Consider the following 25996-nt stretch of genomic DNA (forward strand, 5'->3'; position numbering starts at 1 on the left):
AGGATTGGGAATTCAGTGCTGATGAGTTTATGGGTTGGATTGTTTGAGATCTTATCTGCAAGCAAATAGAGTATTCAAAATTATTTAAAAGAATTATTTTGGCCATGAAAATTATTTCTATGGGGTTTAATAATATGCAAAAAAAAAAAGAATAAAATTCCTAGCTAATTTATACAGTTAGATCTTTTTAGAAACTGACAAAAATGCCAAGGAATATGTAAGGTTTTTTCCTAACAAAATACTTCACTTTTTACCTCTTGTGCAAGAAATCAGTTTGGAGTGTGCCACATCATTGCTTTAGTCCTTCCCGGATTTCCGTAATTCATCTATATGCAGGTTCTGTTTGAGGTAGTTTTAAAAATCAGGTAATAAATCTAATAATAAAGTCTAATGCTGAACTTGCATTCCAAATCACCAGAATTCACTGAAACCAGATCATTAATCTAAAATGACAAGAGGTTAAAAAGTCCTTGAAACTTTCTTAGCTGTAAGAAACAATGGGTTTCATCCCACCTAGCCCTCTCAGCCTACAAAGTGTTAGTTGTCCAGTCTAGTATAATTAATAGTCAACATACCCATGGAAGAATGTTCCCTGAAGCTGCAAAGTGATGTAATTTCTATGAAATGCAGAGATTTGTTCTTGCTGTACTTCCTTTTGTATGCTTTTGGAAGGAGAAAATGTTACAGGCAAAATTTTCTAATATCATGTCCCATGATTCCAAGTTTTTCACGCAACTGGTTGTAGTTGGGAGTAGCCACTTTGTCCCAGTTTCTCAGCTTTTACTCAGCTGAAGCTCCTGAAGATCATAACTTTTGGACCTCACAAAAACTGGGATATAGATCTGTGATTTCCAGTTGTCTCCATTGGTATTTATAACCTACTTGAAGGACACCAAATTTCTCTTGCATCTGAGAAGTGACAAAATATAAACTATTCAATTGGTCGTAATTTGTGACTTTTCATTTGGAATTGGATGAAGGTATAAGTGTTAATTAGATGTCAGTAAAAATATGGATGCAGAATTCCACACTTCATGCTGTCAGTTACTGCCACTGACACAAGGAATTCTCATTTGCACTTCTTGTACACTGGTAATTGGGTCCAATATTTAGTTCTGAATTAGTTTAAAAAGGGATGAAATCCTTTTCACTGTTCTTTTGTTTTGTTTTGTTTCCCCCACTCCTGTTGTTGCTGTTCACTGTTTGCATGTTTTTAATTGTAAAACATGCTGTAGATGGAGTTTTTCTTCTTAGCACTGCTGTCCTATTTTCCCCATGATATCCTCGGGGGATCTAACATGAGTTTAAGTAAGTCCATTTTTTCTCAACTGACAGAACAAATGTTCAGATGCTTTAAAATTTAAAGAGCAAAATGTAGGGACGGGTAAATCAGTTCAGAAGAGGTAAGAAATTCCCAATTCAAATCAAATAACCTTCTTTTTGTTTGTTTGCTTGTTTACTTCTCCGTTGGTTCTGTTTGCTTTTCATTTGCTACAGTGATGTTCCATTTGGAGAGCTGGGCGTTCCCAATATCCTTCATTATATCTAAAAGGAAAGACCTCCATGTGTCACCAAGGACTTGTAACCCATAGGGAGAACTAGGTGTGAATTTTGCTAGTGAATGCACCTATGTGCATAAAGCCTTTTGCATGAAAATTACTTGAATGGCATGCAGTTTGATGTTCATTAATATTTATGAGGTGACATAGTTGCTCTGTGTATATTAAAGGATAGTCTCCTTTTCAAGGCCATTTCTTGTATAAAAAGAGCCATTTTAAAGCTACCATAGTAAAAACTTCTGTTCAGAAAGTCCAACCGTGAGTTGCTAAGGATATTTTTACGTGTATTTTCAGTTCACTTTGAAATGGTTTATATAGAAAATATACAGTGAGTCAGTGTTGTTGAAGTGCAGCATTGTGTTGTGCCTAAGGGTTGACTCCTTATCATGAAATCCATGTTCTTGTGTGGAGTAACTTGAAATTTGCAGCAGGTGGCATTTATTGACTCAAAACTGGTGTGGTTTGGGGATAGAAAGCGTCGAAGATGCAGCCTTTTGAGGATGACATTTTGCTGAGTATTAGTCCTAACTTTGCTGCGTCCATCAAGACTCACTATGGTTCCTAGGTCTCCTGATCCTTGTGGTGGCTTGGCAGCGATCCCACCTAGAAATGAGCGTTTCCCAAAGCGAGCTGTCCGTGCCATGACGGTCTGTGGTGCGTTTGGGATTACCTGCCGAGCCGTAGCTGCTCCGTGTGGCCGCAGGTGTTTGATGGATGGGGAGATGTGGAGAAACAGCAGCAGAACCACCAGCAAGTGCCTCGCATCACCTGAGGGCTCCGCACCGCAGCTGTGTCCAGGCTCCATGCAGGATTCTCCTCCCTCAGCTTGAGATTTGCGCTCCCTGCGCCCACCCCGCGCTTGGATCTCCTCATGGGTCGAGCCTGACACCTTCTGTTCCTCTCAGGAAATCGATGTGTCGGTCGAAGTTTCTCACTCCTCGAGGTGGCTGAGCTGCCGGACACCGCTCCGGGCCCCGCCGAAAATGCGAGTATCCCGGCGGCGCGCCCCTCGCCCCGTTCCTTCCGCGGGGCTCTAGCGGCAACCGGAGCGGGCAGCGCCGGGGCCGCCTCTTCCCTCAGCCGCGGCTCGACCCGCCTGGCGCCGCGACCAGCCGGTAAGCGCGGCGGCGGGCACCGACGGGAGGGGGCCCGACCAGCGAGGAGGGCGCTGCCTGTCTGAGAGAGGGGGGCGGCTCCCCGGCCCGGCTCTTCCCCCCTCCTACGGCCCGGGTATCGGGGCCCCGCAGAGCCCGGGTGGAGGCGGCAGCCGGGTGTGAGGGGAGCGGTGTCCCCGCCGCCCCCTCACAGCTTCCCGCCCTTCCCGCGGCAGGTAGGCACGGCCCGGGGTGGGGGTGCTGAGGTGGGTGCTGTGGCAGCCAAGTGGAGGGTATGGGGGGACCGGTTCTGCCCCGTCTGGAGGGTCGGTGGCTGCCCTACCCCTTGCAGGTGAAACGGGAGGTCAGGGTGGGTGTGGGATTTGGCAAGGGAACCTGCTGGAACCCTGTGAGGCTGACTTCAGCCGCGGAGTTTCGTTACCTCAGCGGGGGTGGGTTGCGGGCAGGGGCATGGAAGGCGCCTTCCCCCCTTGTTGGGATGGGAGCGGGGAGGCGGCCCGGTTGGGTCTGAGGGGGGCGGGTGTGTGTGGCTGTGGGGACATGGCGGAGGGGAAGGGGGGCGGTGAGGGGTGGACGGGCCGGTGCAGGCGGGAACCCGGCCCTGAGGTGGCGGGCGGTGGGGGAACTAGTGCGCGGTGACTTGCACGGGAGGAAGAGGGCGGGAAGGCAGAAGTAAGCAGAGCAGTCGGGACTGCTGAGTCTTTCTCTCCTCGTGCTGTTTGCATGACTGCGGGCGGCAGGATGAGGTAGAACAGGGGAAAGGGGTCTGGGGATGGCACTGAGCTTCCTGAGGGCCCATGGAGCGGTACAAGGGGTGGGAAATACAATCGGTGTTGGTGTGCTTAGTGAAACACCTGTGTAAGGAGGCCTCGGTCTTTAAGAAGGGGGGTCACAAAACCTCCTTGCAAGTAATTGAAAGCACCAGTGGATTTATCCTCCTGAAAGTTTTTACATCCTTTCCTTATTTATATTTTTTGTCCTTTCCTGTGGTCTTGGCTCTGTGGAGCTTCTCTCAGACTAACCTGCCTTGTTGAAGGGAGCCTCTGTCTGAGGAAAAGAAGAGGTCGTCAAAAACAAAAGCTATCTTTGTTTAAAGCTATTTGCGGATCAAGGTTGTGACTTAACTGTGAAATAACATGGCTCTTCTTTGCTTATATTGAAAACACAATAACACACTGAAATAAAGCCTTGGTAACTAGGTTGAAACGCAGTTCAGCAGTGTAGGACTTTAATGTAGGTTTTACAGTGCCTCATCTCTCTTGTGAATAAATATATAATTAGTGTTAGGTCTGTTTTTTGCACTTCTCTTTTAGTGTTTTATTTGAAGAAGTACTTCAGGGTAGAGATTGTAATTGATAATGCTTTTATTCTTTCCCGCTTCCTTCTCGAGCTCTGTAGCTCTGTCTTCAGGTGTTTGTTTGTTATGGTATCTGATGTTATTTTACTGGTACTGAATATTATATCCAAACCTGTGGTGAGCTGGTGAATGGATTAGATTTCCTGTGGACCTGTCTGCATTAGACTTGTGATTGCCTAATTGCCCATGATTGTGAAGAATGAGAATCTGTAAACAACTCTCAGGCTCAGTAAGGTGCTGATGAGCACCACACCTCCTGTCTGCAGTGGGAAACTGGGAGCACTTCCACATCCACTGGCTTACATGTAATAGGAGACAGCAAGAAAGTGGGTTAAGTGTGGATCCACTCTTTACAGGCTCCTGTTCTGCTTAACAGTTGCAGTTACAATTAGTGAACTGGAGTACCTGCTGCTAAATTTATGGATCTGTTGCTGGATACCACAGTAAGATTTTTCAGGCTTGGGTATGGTTGTGAGTGGAAGTTTGCAGGTCCTCAGCATCTCTGAAATGTGCTGAGTTTTAAACAGGTACCTGTATGCATTTCATAGCTCCATGGCACTGAAGTCCCAGCTGTCCTCCTGGATGTCATAGGACATTAACTTTGCTCATCTCTTCTATATTAAACATCCAAGCACTCCAGTTAGGCCAAATATGTTAATCTGTCAGAAATCAATTGAGAGCACAAATCACAAGCAGAGTGTAGGGAAACAGATGTCATCACTGCTCAGGGGATGACCAGGTTAGGAGAAGCACTCATGGTCTTGTAGGAGGCAAAACGCCCTCAAAAGGTCATTGCTGAATAGGGGCAACACTTTTCCCAGTCCCAAATTTGATGACCTGTTTGACCTTACGTATATGAGATATAAAAACTTTACTGAGGCATTTGCAATTATTTTATGCGGTACCTCCAAACCACAGTGCAGTTTTAGTATTTCTTTTCTAGCCACAGTTGGTCTGATGGTTTAGAAGAATTAAACCAAGAATTTAGTTAACTGGGCTTGAAGCCTGGCCAGATGCAGCCTTATTGCTGGGCACCTTTAGCAGGTGTGTTACAGTAAACTAGAATTAAGAGCCCATGAAGATACACTTGAGAGTCAGGGCCACCTGAGATATCTTTGTTTTGATTCTGACTAGGTCTTTTGGTAGCCCTTGTTTTATCCCGCAGTACTCAGGATTTCCCCTGCTAAGTCCAGATAAAAATAAAATTTAATTTCTTCAGGTTGATTATCCCCTGCTTCCATCCCAGCTTTTATCTTTTTCCCTACACTTGTGCTCCCCTGTCTCTCAGCTGAGGTTATTTGAGCTTTCTGTTTTCCTGTAGCTTAGAAATTTCTCAGATGCTGTATCCCATGAGTTGCTTCCTCCACTCAGCAATAGCCCTGGCTCTTTTTCACTGTGTGCTGCTCATAGCTGGCAGCCACAGCACTTGCTGAGTAATTTGAGTCTTGGAAATCACACTTTGTGCTGTGTTCCTGGAGCTAGTGGTCCTGTGGCTTCCCCCCTTTAGGGTGTGCCTTGCTCAGGTAGGGTGTCTTTAGGGTATCTGGGATGTGAGGAAGGTGGAGGGCTGTGAGGTGTGTTCCTCCTCCAGATCAGCTGAGAGCACTCTGAAGAAGGGAAAGTGAATTATGCAAGAGACTGCATTGGCTTGATCATATTTCTGTCTTAAGTTTCGTTGGCAGACTCCAGTTTCACTGCTTCTGAGGTCAGATTGTTACGTTGGGGAGTTTGGTAAGCGTTTGCTGTGGAACAGAACTGTGAGTTTCTAGAGAAGCCCCTCAGAGCCCCAGGGTGACGTACATCTTCCCATCAAACTAGTTTTCTATTAATTAAAAAGGTATGCACCCTAGATAATGTGAACTCTCTGTAAGGATAGTGGAGACAAGTTATTTATCTTCAGCCTTTTAATACTTCTTTTTTTTTTTTGACCTTTGTGTATTTCTTCTGTGTTATAACTATCTCCTGCATATCTGAAACACCTTCGCTGAAACCTACAGGAGGATCATTGCTCTATTTTCTAACTTCTCAATCTTGTCCTAATCAGGAATGTAAATACGTGCATAATGCTCTGCATGTTATTAACTTCAGCAAAACACTGTCATGCTAAAATCAATGTTTTTTTGAATCTAATTTTCCTGCCTGCTTGAGAAGCAGCACCTGGAATTCACAAGCCAAGAATCCTGAGAATAGGTGTATAGTGTAAACAGTATATGCTGTTTACTTTCTGCATTTTTCAGTTCAGCCAGGGAAAAATAACTTAAAAATAGGCTGATGGTGATTTTTCTAGCCAGTGTCTCCCTTCAGTCTTCATACTTCAATAAAAAGCTTCATTGCTTCTTTAAAAATGAACAGAGTTAGCATGGTATTTACTTACACTCAACTTGCCAGCAGTGATCTCGTTGTGAGCACAGCATTAACACATTCCAGAAATTTCAGGGAAAAGTCCTACACCTGTGGATAGAAACTTGCAGATTTAGAGGAATAGAGGGAAACCAGGAGAAAATAGTGTGGTTGGAGCTAGGATAGCAATGTAGCTGACCCTGGAATTCAGTTTCCCTAGCACAGAGCTTTGTGTCTGAACTGAAAGATCAGGCTGTGAGGCTCTGTGTGGAGCAATCAGTAGACAAGGATATGACAGAGGCGCTTTTCCAGCAGTTTACACAAGTGTTTTTGCTTGATGTCAGTGATACTGAAAATAAAAATGCTTGGGTTTTTACTCGGTTGTGGAGATGATTGCCACTGACATCTCGGAGATGCTGAGTATATGTGTTTGACACAGTTATCTTTAAGAATAAGGAGATGAGATTTAATTCATGTTAAAAGCCTGGGGTCTGAGATCAGCCCTTGGCCAGAACTGGAATCTTGTTTTAATATGTTGCCTTCAAGTCAGCCAGTCTGTAAGCCAGCACAGGGTAACTTTGGCTCGGACACCACAGCGTGTAAGGGCCATCCCTATCTGAAAGTCTTTGAAAATAGGATTGTGAACAGTACTGCAAATACTGTGTGCTGCTGGAGTGCATTATCCTGTTGGTAAGAAGTGTACAGTGTAGACCCCTTAGGAGCAAATTGTAAGTGCCACTGTTACTGATGATTTAATACAGCAGCTTTAACATCTCCATTCTTTGAGGAAGGAGGGGAAAATGGTGTGCAACACTTGTGTTGATACAAATAAAGACCTACTTCTAAATGGTGAGATTAAACATAAGGCAAACTGTGAATCAGATTTAAATTCAAATTAGATTTGAAAAAGTATTTTGATTTTCTTTGCTGTGACACGTTTAGCATATGGTTCTGTCTGATCCCTGAGATATGGTAGCTATATTTCATGCTTAACATTGTTTCTGTGTTAGAAGGAAGCAGTATATGAGCTCTTGGTTAAAAGACTCCAAACAAACCCTTTCTTTGGAAACCAGCCAGGCTGCTGTGTCTTTCTGATGGAAAAAAGCAGAGAAGAGCAGCGCACCCATGTCCACTCCTGGGCATGTGTTGATCTGGTGTGTGGTAGTGTATAGGGAAATGTGCCTTGCACCCAGCTGCATGAGAGGGCTGTGAGTATCTCAATAGCTATGCATGGGTGAGCAGCAAGGTGCTTAATGAGGGGATGCAGTAAGTGTTGTGCTAACACTTTCTTAGAGGCACCAGAGATAATGCCTTTACAGTTAAGTAAAACCGGGCAGTGGCTGTTGTCCATCCCTGAAGCCAAATGGCAGGGCACAGCTCCCTCCTACACTGCTGAGCTTGCTTCCTTTCTAAAATGGAGTGGCAATGACGAAACTGGCATCATTCTCCTGAAGTTGTTACTGCACTTTCATGTAGGAGGGTTTGTCATATCTAATTGATTTAAATTATTTCATTCCTACATTTGGATTATAAATGTCTCTGATCCAGGTTTTAGTACCAGCGTTATACTTAGCCATGTATACCAATTCGTCCTTGCAATATCAGATTCATAGGCACACGTGCTTTTTGTTTAATTAAACTTTACTGTCAAAATATCAGCAGAGAGAATACCTGACAAAATCTGAGAATTGTAATGAGATTTCAGTTGTTATGGAAATACAGTTCGGGGACTAACAGCCTTTCAACTACAAACAGGATATTTACTCTGTCTCAGTTTTGAAAGTAAACCTCAGAAAACCAGTTAGTTAAACAGTATTTTTATGTTCAACGCAGAGACTGTGAAGCTATGAAACCATTTAATTGTCAGAGTACACCAGAGAGTATGTCCAAGAGTCCTTAATCTGATTATCAAGATACTCTAATTTGTGCTAACGCTGCAATGTAAATATATAAAATCATCCAGCCATTCCACCACTATGACTTTTACCTGGGGATGTGAGAAGAGGCTGTGTATCTCGAGTAGTTTGTGACTTCTGGATATCCTCCTTCGACATTACTAAGCTTCAGATAGGGAGAGAGCTGTTTCTGGGTCACTTTTAATAGCTGATGGTCACTCCCGGGTTGTACCATCTGGTACATCTTGTAATTACTGAGGGGGAAGAAGTGGAGGTGAGAAAAAGGGAAAAAGACAATAGGTATTAAAGGAGAGGAGAAGTGGCGAGAAACCATTAGATGTGATCCCTATCACAGTTAAGGTGTTATGTTATGTTACTCGTAACCAGGGAGAATGTATTTGCTGACGTTCAGGTGGGACAAGTAGGTAAAAGTAACCAGTGGAAAAGGCAACAAGAGAAGTATTAGAAAAAGTCCTTAAAATGCCACTTATTTAATCCTGCTGGTAAAAGAATCTCTTTCACTGGTGAAAACTGATGTCTCTAAAAGAAATTTAAAGATCTTTCCCAAATGTAGCTTTACTTCTTACCCACCCTTTGGCTTTTTGCGTTTCTGATTGAACCTGGTGCTCAGTTTCTTCATTTAACTGTAAAAGTTGCAGTTAGTCAATTTTGTAGATGGGAGTCTGGTGGTGTCTTGGTTGTGAACGACTTAGAGTTACTTGTCCCTTCTTGGGAACCATTTTCAGTGTCGCTTCTCAGAGACTTTGTAGTAAGAAATCTGGACCAGTCTTGGTAGCTTAAGGTGTCTCTGATAGTGTGTTGTACACCGGCTCCAATCTAATTTTCATCCAAAATGTAGGCTGCAATTAAATTAGGCATATAATTAAAGAATTTGCAGTAAGATTTTTCTGGGTACAAAAAGATGCTTTTGTAATGAGAAGAGCCTGTGCTCAGATCCCATCAACCTATTTTAAAAGGAGGACTGAGTGCAAAAACTGATGTGCAGTAGGCATGTAGTGAATCACGTTGATGTTCCTTATAGATGTGTGTCAAAAACAGCTTTTATGGTGAGTGAGCAACCTGATCTAGTGGAAGGTGTCCCTGCCCATGACAGGGGTTGGAACTAAATGAGCTGTAAGGTCCCTTCCAGCCCAAACCAGTCTATGATACTGTGAATAGGGTGTGTCCCTGGAAACCATGTTGCATTTCAGTTAAAACTCACGTTTTGGTTAAAATTGTATATTAACATTTTCCCATTTCAGCTCTATTTCCAAATATTTTATTGAGCACTGTAACATGTGGAGGTTTTCTTCAGTTATCCAAAAAGAGTGTGCTGACTTCCTCCACTATAGAGTGCTGTTTGTGAAGTTATGAAACCCAAGGGATTCCTGAGTTGTGCCCCACTGCCAAGCTGCAGACAGGAGGGATTGGATGCTGCTGCTGCTGCTCCCCTCATCTCCAGAGACTGACTTTCAGAGGACGCGACCTGAAAAAGTGGAGTGTAATAAAGCTTGTGCCACTTACCAGCCTTTGGGTTACTCCCAGGACATGTCCTTAAGAGCTTCCATGTTTGCAGTGCGAGTAAATTTTAATCTGGCAGGTAACTGAGCTGTGGAAATCTTCCACCAGCTCTCTTAGGGCAGCTGCTTTCCCATTAGGTTCCCCTTGCAGCATGTCATAGTTGTAGCAAGCTTGGTAATCTGGCCCATAATTTACCCTAGTGTGTATACATATCTCTAGTCATTACTTCTGAAAGTAGACTTCTAAGTACACTATAAATGACTGTAGCTGTATGAAACGTTATGGCGCTCTTAGAATAGTTAGGGTTGGCAAGGACCTTAAGCTCATCAAGTTCCAACCCCCTGCCGTGGGCAGGACACCTCACACTAAACTGTGTCATCCAGGGCTCTGTCCAACCCAGCCTTGAACACCACCAGGGATGGAGCATTCAAAACTTCCTCTTAAATGATATCTATCCAATTAGTCAGTGTTCTCATAGGACATGACTTTGGTGCAGTATGTTGTTATTAGGTTTGTTATTATGCATTGCTTTAATAAGACTGCAGAGTGATCCTACCAGCAATGCAGTGGACTGTACTATTTGTGTCTTCTTCAGAAAATGCTAAGGATTTTCTGGAGGATATTATAGCCTGGAAAACCTAAGCAACTTTTCCTACTAGTTATAGTCACATATCCTTTGTTACCCATTGCTTCTTCCTAGGAGTAATAAAAACAAATGCGTCTGGTGGACACTTAATTTTTGTTAACTTTGTATTTTTCACTAAGAATGCTTTTTAGTAACTCCCAGAAGCTGGGATTTCTGTGGGAGCAACAGAAGTTGATGTGTATCCAGAGACCTTCATTTAGCTCAGTCATTGCCTGTTTCCCGTCACAAACTGATAATGCTGTTCAGGTTAGACCTGAAAAGGTTGAAAAGTTTAGAATTAAATGGCAATGCTTTATGATAGACAATGCTTGTCTACTTGTCTGCTGCAGCCAGTTGCAGTTTATAAGCGTGTAATTCCTGAGAATCAGCCAGATGTGTCAGCTGTGGGATCCTGAGAGGAGGGATCTAGGTGAGGGTTTGGAGAGACACCTTTTTGTTTTTTTTGACTGTTCTGTCATAATGAAGCAGGGCCAGGAGCCAAGGGAAAATTGTGGCCAGCAGTGAATGACTTACAGGGCTTTATTGCTCTCAAATCCATGTAGTTAAGGGTTTCACCTGACTTCAGTGGTTTAAGTGGCTTTAGTGGTGAATAGAGAAGGGTTCTTCTGCAGGATCCTTGTTCTGTGTGGCTCAGCCATCTCTGCAAGAATGAGTTTCTCTTTCCTGCATGAGCTCACAGGGTGGCTGCTTGGCAGGTATGGCAGACCTGGCTTCTCTATCCCATAAAAGCCTGGTGACCCTCTTGCTTGAGGTGAGGATCCACAGGGCTTCCAGGTTGGAAGGCTGGCTGCTCTGCTCACCACCATCTTCTCTCTAAAACGGGTTTGAAACCTGCTTTTGGGAAGTCAACAGCCTGCAGAAATGTAATGCTTTTCCTGTTTCTCACTTTCAGCCCTGTGACACCCACTTGGATCTGTCCATTCCTCAGTGGAAAGCACAAGCCCAGCAGGTCGGAGGAGCAGTCTGCAGGCTCCCCTTTGTGAGCCACAGGAACGACTCCACTCTTGGACACGAGGTACGGTCATCCAGTGGGGGAGAAGCACCCCTTGTGAGGGAAGAGTGATCGCAAGGTCAGCACTAAATATCCTTACTGGCTTTTCAGACCACAGAAGTTGCCTCACGCCTGTGGGTGCTGTAATCCTCTGTTTTCTTTCCCTTGGCAGTAAGTCTGAGCACCCCCATTGCTGTCCTCTCTGTAGTTACAACTGTGTGAAGGATGAGAGCTGGGGACAGGCAGCTGTACCTCTCTTTCCTGCACTCTGACCTTAGTTTCAAGATTTCCCACAACTCTCACTAGTGCTGATAGTCACAAATATCATCTTCACAGTTTGCTCTCTGATGTCTGCCAGCTTACCAGCCTGTAGCTGAGGTGTTATCTATGCTTTGCAAATACCACAAGCACCACCTGCAACACTGAACTGAACCTACCATTTCAATGTGATGAAACAGCATTACAGAAGGAAAACATGCCTTTTTCTTTCTTTTTTTTAAATGCCTCTGCTGTGTGAACCAGAAAAGTGTGTGTCACCTACTCATTGGCATAGTGTTTACCTGATAGCAAGGATTACCCCTAAACAAATATTTGAAAATGTCATCATAGAAGAATTTAGCTTTTGACAAATTCTGGTTTTACTCTGTTTTTACTTTTACAGTCAGGTTTGAAAAGCAAGGCTTTTGTATCACTGTGAATGCCACTTAGCTTGTCAGTCAGCTCTAAACTGAAGGTGCAGAATAGAGGGATGTGAAATTTTTAGACTTCAAAAAACGTGGAAAACATTTAAGGAACAAAAGTGTTTATGTACATTGAGATTCTCAGCTGGTGTCAGCAGCTCAGCTGAAATCAGTGCCACCTCAGAGCAGACTTCAAAAACACAAGTGTTAATGCAAAGAGCAGAACCTCTGAAGCGGCCTTTAAAGGCCACATGGAAGAAAATATGTCAAAGTCCCTAAAAGATCCATATTCAAAAAAATAGTCTAAGGTAGTATTTTGCTTTTTTATGCTTCTCTTTCCTCTGTTCCCCTTCCTGATATATCCCAGTAACACCGTATCTGTCAGTTTTTCTCAAGGAGAACGATACCTTCTGCAGAGCTGTGTGGTGGCAGTGCACTGGCTCGTATCCTGTGGAGCTGGAACATAGTGTGTCACTGTTCCTTTGGTTTTTGGTGGATTATATTTCTAATCCCAACTGTTTATATACAACAGTGTTCTTGTGTCCAGTGGCATTTCTGCCTTCCTTTCTAGTGAGGACATGAGCTTCATTTTTAATGAGATCCTAAAATATAGACCTTTTGTATGTTTGAAAGGCAGAAAAGAGAAGGAGGGGCCTTTTTAACTGAAAACTTAAATGTTTTGCTGGAAATTCTCTCTCCTGTGGTAATCCACCTACTTGGTCCATCTTTCTCTGCTGTGAATAAAACCGGACTAAGCCTGAGGGTTACTGTGGAACTTTCCTTACATGATAATTCAGCCTGACAAAGAAAGTATAATACTCTATGAAATTAAACTCATTGTACTACTTTTTCCTTCCCTTTTTGTAAAGCTCCCTTACCTGCCAAACCAGATGGGACAAAAATACATTGTCAGTTACACTGAGTGTAGCAGTTCAGCAACATTCCTGGCTCTTGATAATATGCTTTTAGCAGAAAATGTTTGTTCATGTTTACTGGTTTCATTCAGTGTGATGGAATATTATGTAGTGTGAAATGACATATGTAGTAGTATATTCACTGTATTCATATTTATTGATAGCTAAGATTCTATCATTTTTAACCTGTCATACTGAGGTCCTCAAATATTGACATTTCCTTACTGGTCATCTAGAAGTGTACAGTGGTCCTGTGAGGTATAATCTAATGGTAATTTATACTGTGTTTTCAGTGTATTTGTTAACCCAAGCCTTGTTCCACAGTGTTGTTGCAATTGTTGTTCTGTTTTTTCCCCTCTTAGCATTTGGCTACAGTTGAATTGTTTATGAAATTACTGCTTGATATTTCAGCTTCTCTCCAGCTCTGTGAACTCTCATATTGCAAAATAATCTTTCTCTCTTCTCTCTTCTGCTTGAACTAGATGGTAGCTGTAGCTTTTCAGTTTGGGAATTTGGGTTTATTTTTTGTAAACAGTTTATTCTGTTGTAATCTCTCAGTAAATGACTATAAATTATATTTTGAAAAGTTTGTAAAGCAGCATCATGCATACAGACTTTTAAATGTCGTCTTTGAAAAGCATCTGTTTAACTGGTGACCAGCAGAATGAACAAGAAGACTTGTTTTCTAGACCTTTATTTATATGCCAGTTGGTTAAAAGATAAGGACTTCAGCTTTCCATGTAAATATTACGTCTTTCCTTAAGCAGTACAGAAATTCTGCATTGCAGAATCAGATTCAGATGCAAACCAACCGGAAAACAAAACCCAATATGAAAATGAACAAAAATTACTTGAATTCCTGCTTTAGACTTGTTTTCCACTGAGGCTGTGGAATCATATCAGTGGGAGAGCTTAGATCCCCTTGGGCAGTTCTGGCTGATGCACTAGTTCCTGATTTCCTGAACATCTTACACTTCAGTGTGCTCAGTCTCTGTGCTCGTGTTGATAGTTGCAAATATGTACAAAAAATGTTTGTGCTCTGGTAGCACCTAAGGGTGTTAAAAAGGTGGCATTTTGTCTTGCTATGTACCTTCAAGAACATTATTTTTTGCCTTGAAAGCTGTCTGGCTTAAATTTAATGTAAAAATAGAACATAAAAAACAAAACAACAAGCTGAAACAACTCCCTAGTAATAGAACTGGAGCAAGTAATTGGTATATGCAGTTGTGCTATAATAAAATGTGGGTATAATTTTGTCAGTTCAAACCATGCTCATGCTCTTTCAAGACATTACTCAAAAGTAAATTTGTATTAACTACTTGAACACTATCAGGCATTTAGCAAAACACACATGTAACATTGAAGGGAGTTTATTGGGTAACCATAAACATTTGCTGCAGGAAATCCCATGTTTTGTACGTTCTTGCTTCATGGCCATGTTGTATACTTGATACTTCTGCCACGTGGAAGCCTGGGAGGCTGGTACAGTGGATGCCACACGTTGCACACTGCCCATGTATGCAAGGGTTTCTTGGTTAATACTTATTTTGGTCTCAAATTTCTTAGGGAGCTTGTAGAGTCTGTCACTGAACACTTGTAAGAGCAAGAGTTACCTGGTGGCATATACCTGGGTCTATTTAATCTTGCTTAGGGGCAGAGAATGCACTAAACACCTTCTTGATGGCCCTAATTTGTGTGATATTTGAGCTGCCTGAAGCAGTCAGCTGAAAGCTTGCTGGTGTAAATAGTTTATGAAGCTGAGAAAGTGTAATAGAACTTATTTTTCCTGAAGAAATGTATTCACTGAATGTTGCACGCTGTTTTCTGATGATGATAATCAGTTAATAATTTCTCTAAAATTTCTTCATTAATTCACCTGTCTGTGAGGAAGACCAAACCCACTTGTTCATTAGTGAAAAGCATTTTGCTAAAAGAACATCTGGCCCCATCCAGGGGGTGTGTGAGTTCCTGCTCTAGTTTCTGGATGTGGATAATTGAATTAATGAGCTGGCCTGTAATGGGGACATGCCTTGAATTCAGGCTTTCTTAAAGAGGACAATATGTAGCAAATTCCTGGCAGGCTCATTGAATTCTAATACTTTCAGAAGGGTCACTGAACTAGTTAAGGAATATTCTAGGTGCACCCATCATTTATTCAGTCAGAGGAATGCCAGCAGGATGTCAACATTCCCTGGCTGGAGTTGCTCCCAGGTCACTGGGGAGACTATTGGTATTGTCCTCTGGAAGTGCATAAAACTTGCTGTAATGCTTGAAATCATCTTTTCATGTGCTTCTCCTCCTTTGCAAAGGTTGTCATGATTTCTTAGGTTATGATGGAATGCGTTGCCTTGAGGGCTGGTGGGTGAGGTCGCCTTAATATCATCATTAGTGTGGTCTGTCCTTTGTAAAAGGTTTTTGTGAAGAGAGTGCAGTGGCCTAAGAGCAGTTGTTTTCAGTTTGTTGAAATGTGTTTCAAACCCAGTGAAAATACAATTGTGGGTAAGTAGTTGACAGTTATGTGTGTGTGGAACCTTTTATTTCCTGCATCCCAAGCCACTGGAATGACAATGATCCCAAAATCAGGCATTGGTAAGGTACAAGGTTTTTGTGTAGTACATTTAAAGTCATGATCAGAGGAGTATGCAGAAGAGTTTATACTGACTTCCAGTTCTACCCAACTAAATGTTATGTTAGTTCTGCTGTTGTACTGAAAAGAAGCTGCAAGTTAAGTGGATTCATTAGGATTTTATCCATTTTATTATGGCAAAAGAAATAGGTAAGTTAGATTTTTAGTTTGTCTTACCCAGAGCATTCACATCCACTTCATCCCTTGCCAAGAAGAGAAATCTTTAACCACTCGTGGTTAAAATGAAATGTGTTTCATTTCTTATTTACTGGATCCTATTCCAGAGTTACTGTGGAGATTGCTGTTGCAGATGTCATTGGTGGCCATGGGATAAGCAAAGTGTAACCTACCACAGTCTTTGGTATCTTTCTCTGCCTTTCTCAACAGAAATCTAACAGGCAGTTAAAAGCAGAGGCTGTAAAACCCTTCAGGCCAGAGAAAGACAGGGCAGCTATCACTCAAGGCTGAGGAGGGGTGGAAAGAGTAGTATGTCTGGTTCCCTTGCAGAACAGTCCTAGAGTTAGAAAAGAAAAAAGCAACAAAGCTGAGCATCAAATGTTATCCTTTGAACTTTCTAGGCTTATTCTCACTCTAGCTGTGCAAGGAGAAGGGCTGGTGTGTAGCTTAGTTTAGGATGTTTGCATTAGACCTGGTTATAGGGATTGTCATGAACACTGGTTGTCCTTTAATAAGCAACAACTCAAGTATGTAGTAACTGTGTCCTTTATTTTAAGGTTGAATAGAGAAGATCAGTGTTGTAATAGGGGGTTAGGTTATATAGGTTTGAGATGATAAGGAAAATAATATAATTGAGGTTTGTGAGAAGTATGGACAAAACCCTTCAAAGCCTCATCTGAATCATCACATTACATCATTAAAGTATAGCTGTGTGGTCCTTCAACAGCAAAAGGCCTCTCAGGGATGCCAATGACATTGTTTAAAGCAATTTATATAGTGCAGTCAATATCAGTAAAAGTTTTTTTGGTTGTTGTTTAATTTTAAAATCTATATTGGTTGAGTATCTGATGCTGAGGGAAAGACTAAGAATAGAGCAAATATAGTATCACAATTTGGCCTCTAAGTGTTTGTGTTACAACGGGTTTATTGAGAGCTCAGTCATGTAGCCTGCATGCAGAGTAGCTACTTGGTGAACTCAAGCTGTGATTTGTTTTCTCAAGAGTCTCCAGTGCCTGCATGTCAGCTGTGGCATGGAGGGATGGACTCTGTGCCAAGAAGTACCTGCTGGTTTAAGATCACAAGTCCTAATTTTAAAGAATGCTGGTGTTAATTTTTAGAGCTCAGCTTTGTGTTTGGCAAAAACAAGAAGGCCCTGAGAAAAGGACTGAGGGCAGCATTTTTTCTGCTATGTCAATGCTTAGTGGGACATAATTTTTTAATGCTGTGTATCTCTGGGTCTCATGGAGTTGGATGAGATGCAAAGGGAAAATCCAGAAGTGAGTTCAGTTTAGAGAGAAAGCTGAGTGTGAAGGAACTGAGCTTTTCAGAAGCGTGAAGGTGGTAGATTAAGTGTATGTGGAACTGTTGTTCACTGAGTTGTGCAGCATGAGAGCTAAAAAATGAAATTTCCAGTTGAAATTTGTAGATTGTGAAAAAAGGTAACTTCTGTTTTAAACCAGTGAATATCATACTGTATGGATTTTGTAGCCTGTGATCACCACAGCAAAGCTTCTAATAAGGGTAAGAGACTTCTTGGAACAGAGCAGAAAGGTTTCTGCTAATGCTCTTTGAGTAGGACGGGGTCAAACCCAGACAGCTACATGTGAATGCTGTTGTACTGGGGAGCATATCAACCTCAGCCTTGCAGTTCTCTGCTCAATGTGGTAAGGAAACCTGGTCAGTGCTGGCAACAAAGCATTGCCAGCATGATGGTTGTTGGAAGGCAGTTGGGAAGAAGAGAACCCTTCTCTCTGAAAGTTTTCAAAGCATCTGGGAGCTCCAAGACTAAACTTAGTGCATCCTGGGGAAGCTCAGCAACCTTGGAATTGGAAACGTTCCACTTCAGGAGGTGCTCTTACTGCTAATGTCATTGTTTAAGCTATTCAAAATATTGTTTGGAGATTGAATGAGCATAAATATCCCATTTGCTAATTATGATGCTAATAGGCCATTAACACCTGATTCTGTTCACACTTAGTGATGATACTCAATTCTGGTTGCTTACTATTGTGTTTGCATTTAGTGGTGCTAATGAGGCACATGAGATACTCATGTGATTTGTCCTCTGAAGGCTTACCTGAAAAATGTTCCTATAAACATTGTCCTGTTTTCCCCTCAATAGCGTTTATTCTCTCTTCTATTTCCTGCCTAACCCTCAAGTAGTTAGAATTTCCATGCAAGTGTCCTGTGGAATTTGTGTTCAGACAATGTTCTCTGTACTCCTTTTCAGGGCTGTATTAATTTCTTCTGATTTATCTGCCAGTGGTAATGTTATATGTTCATAATGCCAATAACAAAGGTGTATTGTTATTGGCAATGAGTGTATGACTCGTTTGAGCTGAGATGCTGGGTAAACAGCACCTGCTCACATCACACAGCTGTTGAGGAAGGTGAGGTTGTGCTGGATAGAGACAGAGGCTTGCAGTGCAAGCTGTGGCCCAAGTGCACCATGGCAGGTGGGATTGTTACTATGGTACCAAAATAGGTTTTGTCTAGATAACACTGGATAGGTTAAATTCATGGGTTTCCCGTGATGCTCATTTTATCTCTCCCAGCTGAAGCTGTGGCCCATAGTCTCACTGAGGCAATGATGTGGTATCTTTTTGTGGTATCAACATGAGAAGGACATAGAGCTGTTTGAGCAAGTCCAGAGGAGGCCAAGAGGCTGATCAGGGTCTGAAGCACCTCTCGTATGAAGACAGGCTGAGAAAGTTGGGGCTGTTCAGCCTGGAGAAGAGAAGCTGTGTGGAGACCTCAGAGCAGCTTTCAGTGTCTGAAGGAGCCTACAAGGATGCTGGAGAGGGACTCTTCATCAAGGACTGTAGTGATAGGACAAGGGGTGATGGATTCAATCTGAAACAGGGGAGGTTCATGTTAGATATAAGGAAGAAGTTTATTACTGTGAGGGTGGTAAGGCCCTGGAACAGATTGTTTAGAGAAGTGGTAAATGCTTCATCCCTGGCATCATTCAAGGCCAGGTTGGACAGAACCTTGGGTGACATAGTCTGGTATGAGGTGTCTCTGCCCATTGCCCAGGGGTTGGAACTATTTGAAAGTTAGAGAAAAATGACTATGCTTTCTTTAATTGCATTTATACTTTCTGTATTCTAGAAAGATCCATGTTTGTAAAAATTGAGACTCTAAATTACATTCATATTATCAGTAGGGACACAGTGCTGAATAAATCCTCTGTGGAAATAATAGCTGATGTTTTGTGCAGCAGATCCATACCGGAAGATCCAAACAAATTGATGCCTGGTGTAACTGTGGTTTGTGAACTGTGTTATATGAACAAGGGTTTTAGGTCTGTGGCTCAGATGCTTTGTTGGTTTTCATAAATGAAGTTTCACTAATGTGCTCAATACCTCTGTGGTGATTCAGAGCAGGGACAGTGTTTATTGCTTCTCCACAGAACCCAGGTCAACAGGCCTTAAATGCAATACTTTGTTAATAAATGGGCTAGGTCATCATCTGGACATACACAGGGTGTCTGTCTAGGCGCATAACTAGCACAGAGCCAAACAGAGGTCACTGAGATATCCACTGGGATGGGGATCGCATGATCCACCTGAAGGAAACGCAGCTGTGCTGCGGCGAGGTGGATGGGTACATAGTGCCTGTCAGAACTTGGTGCCAGTGCAACCAACAGCCTTACTACAGAGAGTAAACCCACTGATAAACCAATCCAAAGCCCATGTTGTGGTATCAGTAGAGGCATGGAAACACAGGTAATACTCTCACAGGGAGGATGTGTTTTATGAGAGGAATCAGCACGCTGCAGCTCTCACACAGGTGCTCGACTGGAGGCAGCTGGACTTGGGTGTCCTTTACATAAAATGTCAGAGGCTGCCTTCGGAGGGTTTTCTGTTCCTGTTGTAATTCCTTTGTCACGAAAATTTCCGTGTATTTTCAGCAAAAGTAAATAAGCATTGCATAATGTGGTTGATTGGCATGGGTTTTATTAGTCTAACTGGAGATCTCCACTGAGATTTGTGTGCATCTGTCAATTTTGTTCTCCTTTCTCCAGTCTCTTTATCAGAGAAGATGTGTTTACCTGGGAACAGTGACTTCCCCTGGGATGGTGGGTTGCTAATGAGACTGAAAACTGATATCTGGTTGTTTTGAACTGAGTTTGTGATCTTAATGCATTGTGTACATGTGGCTACCCAAAATGTGCAAAGGCTTTTGAATTTGTAAGTTGTGGAAAGATTTTTCTGTTCTTCCATTTGTTGTGCTTCCAGTTTCATGGAACCTTGTTTGTTTGCTATCTATTCATAAGGGAAAGAAGAGAGAATCCTATCCTAGAGTAAAACTATTCACTTAGAAGAATCCTATCCTAGAATATAACTATTAGTTTAAAAGACAGTGTATTGTCTGTACAGATGCCTGAGATCTGCTTCTGCTCTACATATCTGCTGTGTTAAAGCACATGGACATGTGTTGTAATATAAATGAGTGTAATCTTGTTGAATATGCTCCTATGTATATGGAGATAATCCCATTTAGGCAGCTCAAGAACCTCTTGGGAATGTTTTGTTACTTGCTGTACGTACTTAGTCTGTTAAGTCTCATTCATTGTAAATTGTGTTGTCATGGTTTAAGCTTAGCTGGTAACTCAGAACCATGCAGCCGCTCACTCACTCCATTTCTCCCCCTGCTCTCAGCGGGATGGGGAGGAGAACTGAAAGAATGTAAATCCCACTGGTTGAGATAAGGACAGTCCAGTAATTGAAATATAATACAAAACTACTACTGCTACCACCAATAATAATGATAAGGGGAGAGAATATAAACCTAAAAAGGGAAGGGAAATAGAAATAACAGTAAACACAAGTGATGCCCAGTACAATTGCTCACCACCTGCTGACTGATACCCAGCCCGACCTGAGTGGTGATCCGGGCCTTCTGGGTGACTCCTCTCAGTTTCTGTACTGGGCATGGTGTGCTGTGGTATGGAACACCCCTTTGACTAGTTTGGGTCAGGTGTCCCGTCTCTTGCTTCCTCCTGGCTTTTTCTGCCTCTTCTTACTGGCAGAGTGTGAGACTGAAAAGTCTTTGATTGGGGTAGGCATTACTTAGCAACAGCTAAAACATTGGTGTGTTATCAGTGTTGTTCTCAAACTAAAGCCAAATCACAGCACTGCACCAGCTACTAGGAATTGTTACAGCTGAACTCAGGACATGTGTTCATAGCATGTTATGAGCCTCATGTTTTAGTTCCTCACCTGATTCCTTTTCACCTCACCACGTTTAACAAGTAGGCTTGATTAGGAAGCTATGTCCTGTTGAACGGAGCAATTGCATCTGGGGAGGCAAACTCCCTCCAGGAGTCTGCTTGAAATCTGCTACAAGGAAGGGCACATGCTGCTCATTTGAAGGGCATCCTTCCCTGTACCACATTAATGGAATGAGAAGAATGTATCCCTGGTGATGTGCGATAAGCTGAACAGCGGCTGCTGCGTGGTGCTTAGTTGCTGGCTGGGGTTAAAGCACAACAGCAACTTCAGTTGTGTGTGGTTTTCACTCTTTCTTGTTTTGCTTGTGATTTTCTCCAAGAGACTGTACACAACCAGATTAATTAGGCCTGGTGAATTTCTTGAGATCATATGACAGCAGCTCTTAACCTTTGTAGCTTGCTACATGGTAATTTACTTGCTAAAACTTAAATTAGCACAAATGTTTTACTATTGATGTGACTCATAGTATTTTTAGCAAGAACAGTTTAATCTTCCATGACAGGCTGATCAAATTATTTGAAGTATATTGCTGCATTTTCTCTTGCTTTTCTGTTTCCTTTGCAAACTGCTAGCATGACATAAACTAGTTTATTTCTTCTGGTAATGCCAAATGATTTTCTTAACTGAATTTTAATTGAGCCCCCCGAAATATTAGCAATCCTGTCCTGTTACACCAACTTAAATGTGTTTCCAGTAAACTGAACTGAATGGGAATGGACTGACCTGTGTGTTCAAGGCACTCGAACTGTAGACAGGATCTGACAGTTGAGTAACTGACTTCTGAGTAGGTTGGCTGTCTTTGTGCTGGTCAGCCAGAGCTCTGGTTTCCCTCCCTGTCATTATTCCATCTTTCATCTGTCTTCACTTATCATAGATTAGCCAGGAAAGTTAATAAATTCCCATCTTTCACTAAAATGCCTCTCTTTAAGAGTATGATAAAGAAACAGAGGCTGCAGCTGCTCTGAGTGCTTTGTGATTTATAACTGGGGCAGAGCGGTCTCCCTCCTGTTGTCACAACGGTAACAAGTGTTTCCACAATGCAGTAACCATTGTTTGGAGGTAAATAACATGGAGCCATCTGGACTGCTGAAAGCATAGCAAATACAGTACTCTGCTAGCTGGAGTAGAGTAAGGCGGTTTCTTCCTTATAGGTAATAGAAATCTGGATTTTATTCACTTCTTGATAATACTTTTTTCTTTTTGGTCAACAGTTGATAACATTCCCAACCCTTTGAAAGTGCTGAAGTCAAAAAGGCAAACGGGCCACTTGTTTCCTAAACAGAATTGGTAGGTTTTCCTTTGACTTAAGGCTCAAAATTCAGTTAAAGGTATGGATAGAAAGTGGGTACAAGTCTTTCTGTCAGTCTAAGTTTCAAAGTTGTCCACCTTCTAATAGAGTGAACATTTTGCACTGCAAAGTTTAGGGTTAATGTCGTCGTGTTGGGCAGATCTGATGAGTTACGTGAGAAATTACATCCAAGGTGAGTACCTTCTTGCTTTTCAAAAGGATTTATTTTTTATTACCTATCCTGGATTTTGCAGTATTTGGGAAATGAAATAATTGAGCCATGAACTGAGGATGACACATTTTTTCTTTCAGCACTGATTGCTTATAATTTGCAGTAATACTCATTACTTTAATTATATTGCCATTTTATGGTGAGATAAGCAGAGGAAGGAGGTGTTTTTTTTTTTTCCATAACTGAATATTCTTTTTAATCTACTAGGAACAGGCAGGAAAATTCAGGAACTGATGCTAGTTTTGTTTTGTTATCAGAAACTCAGAATTTAAGCTGTTTGGAATCCTCTTCTTTTACAGGATATACCTGTCCTAGTAATGTGAGTCCTTCTAAGCATATGTTTTGTAGTGGAAACATTTCATTTCAGAAATATTGGGCATAGACACTGAATAAGTTGCACATAAACTGTTAGCAAGACATGGAGATGGTTTTTTTTGGGATCAGAAAGGATTGTTGGTGGTGTGTGGATTTCATGCTTGAGCTTGACTTTAATGTTTAGTCAGAGTATTGGGTATACTGCAGTTGGTTTAGTAGCTAAGGACCATCATGTACTGAAGTACCAAGTGAACAAATTGCTTCATGTGCTCTGTTCTTATTTGAATTCTCCTTAGCTGATGACCCAGAGGTCTTCAGAGTGCTCACATACAAACTAAACCATGCTCTGCTTCACATGATTGTCAGTCCAACTGTTTGTAATACCACTGTTAGTTAAATATCTTCTGATCCTGACTGTTCAGTGTTTTCCCTAAAGGGACCTTTTTAATGAAGGTTATACTATCCTAAGTAAGCTGTTGGAGAAGCCAGCAGCCAGAGCGGTGTGCTCTGAATTTGTGGCTGTCCCATTTTATGAGAGGAGGCGGTGGCAGATCTAGAAAGCTGTTGCCCTAAGGGTTCCTGCTGTAGTTCCTGTGCTTGGGAAACCTCTGGTGGAAAGCAGCACAATGACACTTTGGATTAAAAGTTCTGGAAGACTGTTTGTTTGGGCAGCAGTACTGTCCAGTAGCATTTGGAGTTTGGGAAGGATTTTTCCCTGCTGCTGTGCTTGTCCTATTTAAAGCCCTATTTTTTTCTGCTTAAAGTGGAGAATATTTGTATGAGAGCGCTGAATTCTGCCTAAATGAGAGCAGCCAGTTACGTTCAACTTATTTTGAGACAGTAAAGCTTGAAACTTCCCGGATTCTGGTAGATTTGTTTTTCTATCATATCTTTTACTTATGGGTTCCTATACTCCACATTTATTCAGGCTGGTTAAGCTTCATATAAGGAAGAATTTCCTTATTGTAGGGTGGTGAGGCCCTGGCACAAGTTGCCCAAAAAAGTGGTAAATACTCCATATTTGCAGTGCTCAAGGCCAGGTTGGACAGAGCCTTGGGCAACATAATCTGGGGTGAGGTGTCCCTGCCCATGGCAGGGGATTGGAACTGGATGATCTTAAGGTCCTTTGCATCCCAAACCATTGTATGATACTGCAAGTCCAGGGAACTAGAAGAAGCTGTCTGGTGCCTGGGTGAGAAACGGCTGAGGCATCTCTCCTGTATGTCTGCTTTGCACTTACACAGAACATCCCTGGGTTTGTGCTAACTTGTATTATTTTAGCATATTCTGTTGCCCAAATTCTTGATGTTGCCTTTTTCCTGTGTCTGCTTAGTGTCTTCAAAGAGCCAATGTGTGGAACCGTGGAGGTTCTCTGTGTACATATTTGTATTGTCTGTATTTGGACAAGAAGTAATATTTGTTTGTTGCTGCTAGCATGAGCTGGCTGCCATAAGTAGTGAATAACCTAAAGCTGGAAGGCATCTGGCATTTTTGAGGACCATTCTCTGCTGCCACGCACTCCACAAACATTTCTGTTATGTTTAGGGTGCTGGGGAAAAGGTGATTAGAGTAGACAAGCATAGCAAAAAACCAAGAGAGTCACAAGTATGTGAATATATATTCGTTTCAGTAAGCGCTCAAGTAGTTGTAGGCTTTGTATTTAGTTCTGAAAAGGTCCATGGGGAGTTCTTTCTGTTCTGAATTTTAAATATATTTTAGCTTGTCTCTTCGTTCTTGGCTGAGCTTGAATCAAATCAGGTTTGCTTATTAAGTCTCTCTCAAGTGATATTTGAATCCATCATGCATGTATGTGCAGGGATGCAAGCCTTGGTCCTGGTCCTTACCTCAGTATTTGAGCTCTCAATTTAATAGGGAAAATAAGTGCACAGTGGGTGTGTTTGGGGTCTGTTAGTGTTAAAGACATCTGGGAGTCTCTGATTATTACAAAACTGATGGACTGCCTGGAGCCTTACAGTGGGAAGTACCTTCAGCTCTCTGTAAATCCAGTGAGTGTGGTGTTAAAGCAGCAGTTGGTAGTTTCATGAGCAGAACTGGGCTGATTTAGCAGGTTTTTACTAATCCAGGCGGTGTAAAGTATCTGATAGTCATGTGAATGCTTCTGGTATTCACATTCTGTGAATTATCTTTGATTTCAGGAGCTGTAATAATAATAAGGAGCTTACCTACAAATAAGAGTCTTCAGAGAAAAGCCCAGAGAAGCTGTGGCTGCCCCATCCCTGGCAGTGTTCAGGGCCAGGTTGGAAGGGATTTGGAGCAAGCTGCTCTAGTGGAAGGTGTCCCTGCCAGTGGCAGGGCTTGGAACTGGATGAGCTTTAAGGTCCATTCCAACCCAGACCATTCTATGATTCCAGGTTGATGACATATTTCTGTTTACATGAAACAGGGAAAACACTTGGGATGCTCTGATAGCATTAAGATTCTAAGGGCCGTTTGTGTTTAGAGAAGTTAGGGTTAAATTGATGAAATGTGTCATTTTAACTTGTGTTAATTAAAACATGCTAATTCTGATGCTGAATGCTCCCAAATGCTTCATTTTTGAGTGTTTCAGTAGACCCATTTTCTGTACCATTCTCATAGATTTACAGAGATGGGTATTTCTACATGGCTGTGCAGACATCTGTGCAGATAAGCTGGCTGGTCAGCTGGGAGCTGGTTCAGAAACGCAAAGTGGGGCTGCTGTGGCTTTGAAATAGAGCTAAGAAGTTACACTGAAATATTTACTGGAGTTTGCCAATGTGGTTATGATTTTTGTTGACTCGTGTTTGTGTGAGTCAGAGTACTGGCACAATAAATGCCTGTTTGTCTGCTGAGGAGCTTACAGACATGCCTTAGCTACTCAATAGTTGAATTTACTTGAGCTTTGCTCTTATTAGTGACTTACTTTCCTAGGTGTGCATCTAGGTGTAGAGAGATGCCCTCAAACAAGGTTATATTTCTGTATAGAAGATTCACTGATGTATATATTACCATGAAAAAAAAGGGAATGTGGAAAATTTTGACATTTCATTCCACTTCTTCAAATATATACAGTTATTTGGAACCCTTTTCATTTTGAAACTTGCCAAATGTGTGGGAAAACGTG

The 25996-nt window shown here is 42.1% G+C and overlaps 1 protein-coding gene across 4 annotated transcripts in view; it reads left to right on the forward strand.

The window, feature by feature from the left end:
- The first annotated feature begins 2536 nt into the window (after window positions 1-2536).
- Window positions 2537-25996, forward strand: part of SHANK2 (SH3 and multiple ankyrin repeat domains 2) — a 361673-nt gene continuing 338213 nt past the window's right edge. For 3 of the 4 annotated variants that reach the window (XM_061462082.1, XM_061462086.1, XM_061462083.1), the window contains exons 1-2: window positions 2537-2674; window positions 11326-11448. The gene's annotated coding sequence lies outside the window, so the exon portion shown is untranslated. Of the gene's footprint in view, window positions 2675-11325; window positions 11449-22188; window positions 22210-25996 lie in introns of those variants that run through there. The other variant, XM_061462081.1, reaches the window with a different exon arrangement.

The sequence above is a fragment of the Pezoporus flaviventris genome, unplaced genomic scaffold (assembly GCF_033815535.1).
Source record: "Pezoporus flaviventris isolate CSIRO_AGI_PZ_B2104156 unplaced genomic scaffold, CSIRO_AGI_Pfla_v1 ptg000035l, whole genome shotgun sequence".
NCBI classification, from domain to species: domain Eukaryota; kingdom Metazoa; phylum Chordata; class Aves; order Psittaciformes; family Psittacidae; genus Pezoporus; species Pezoporus flaviventris.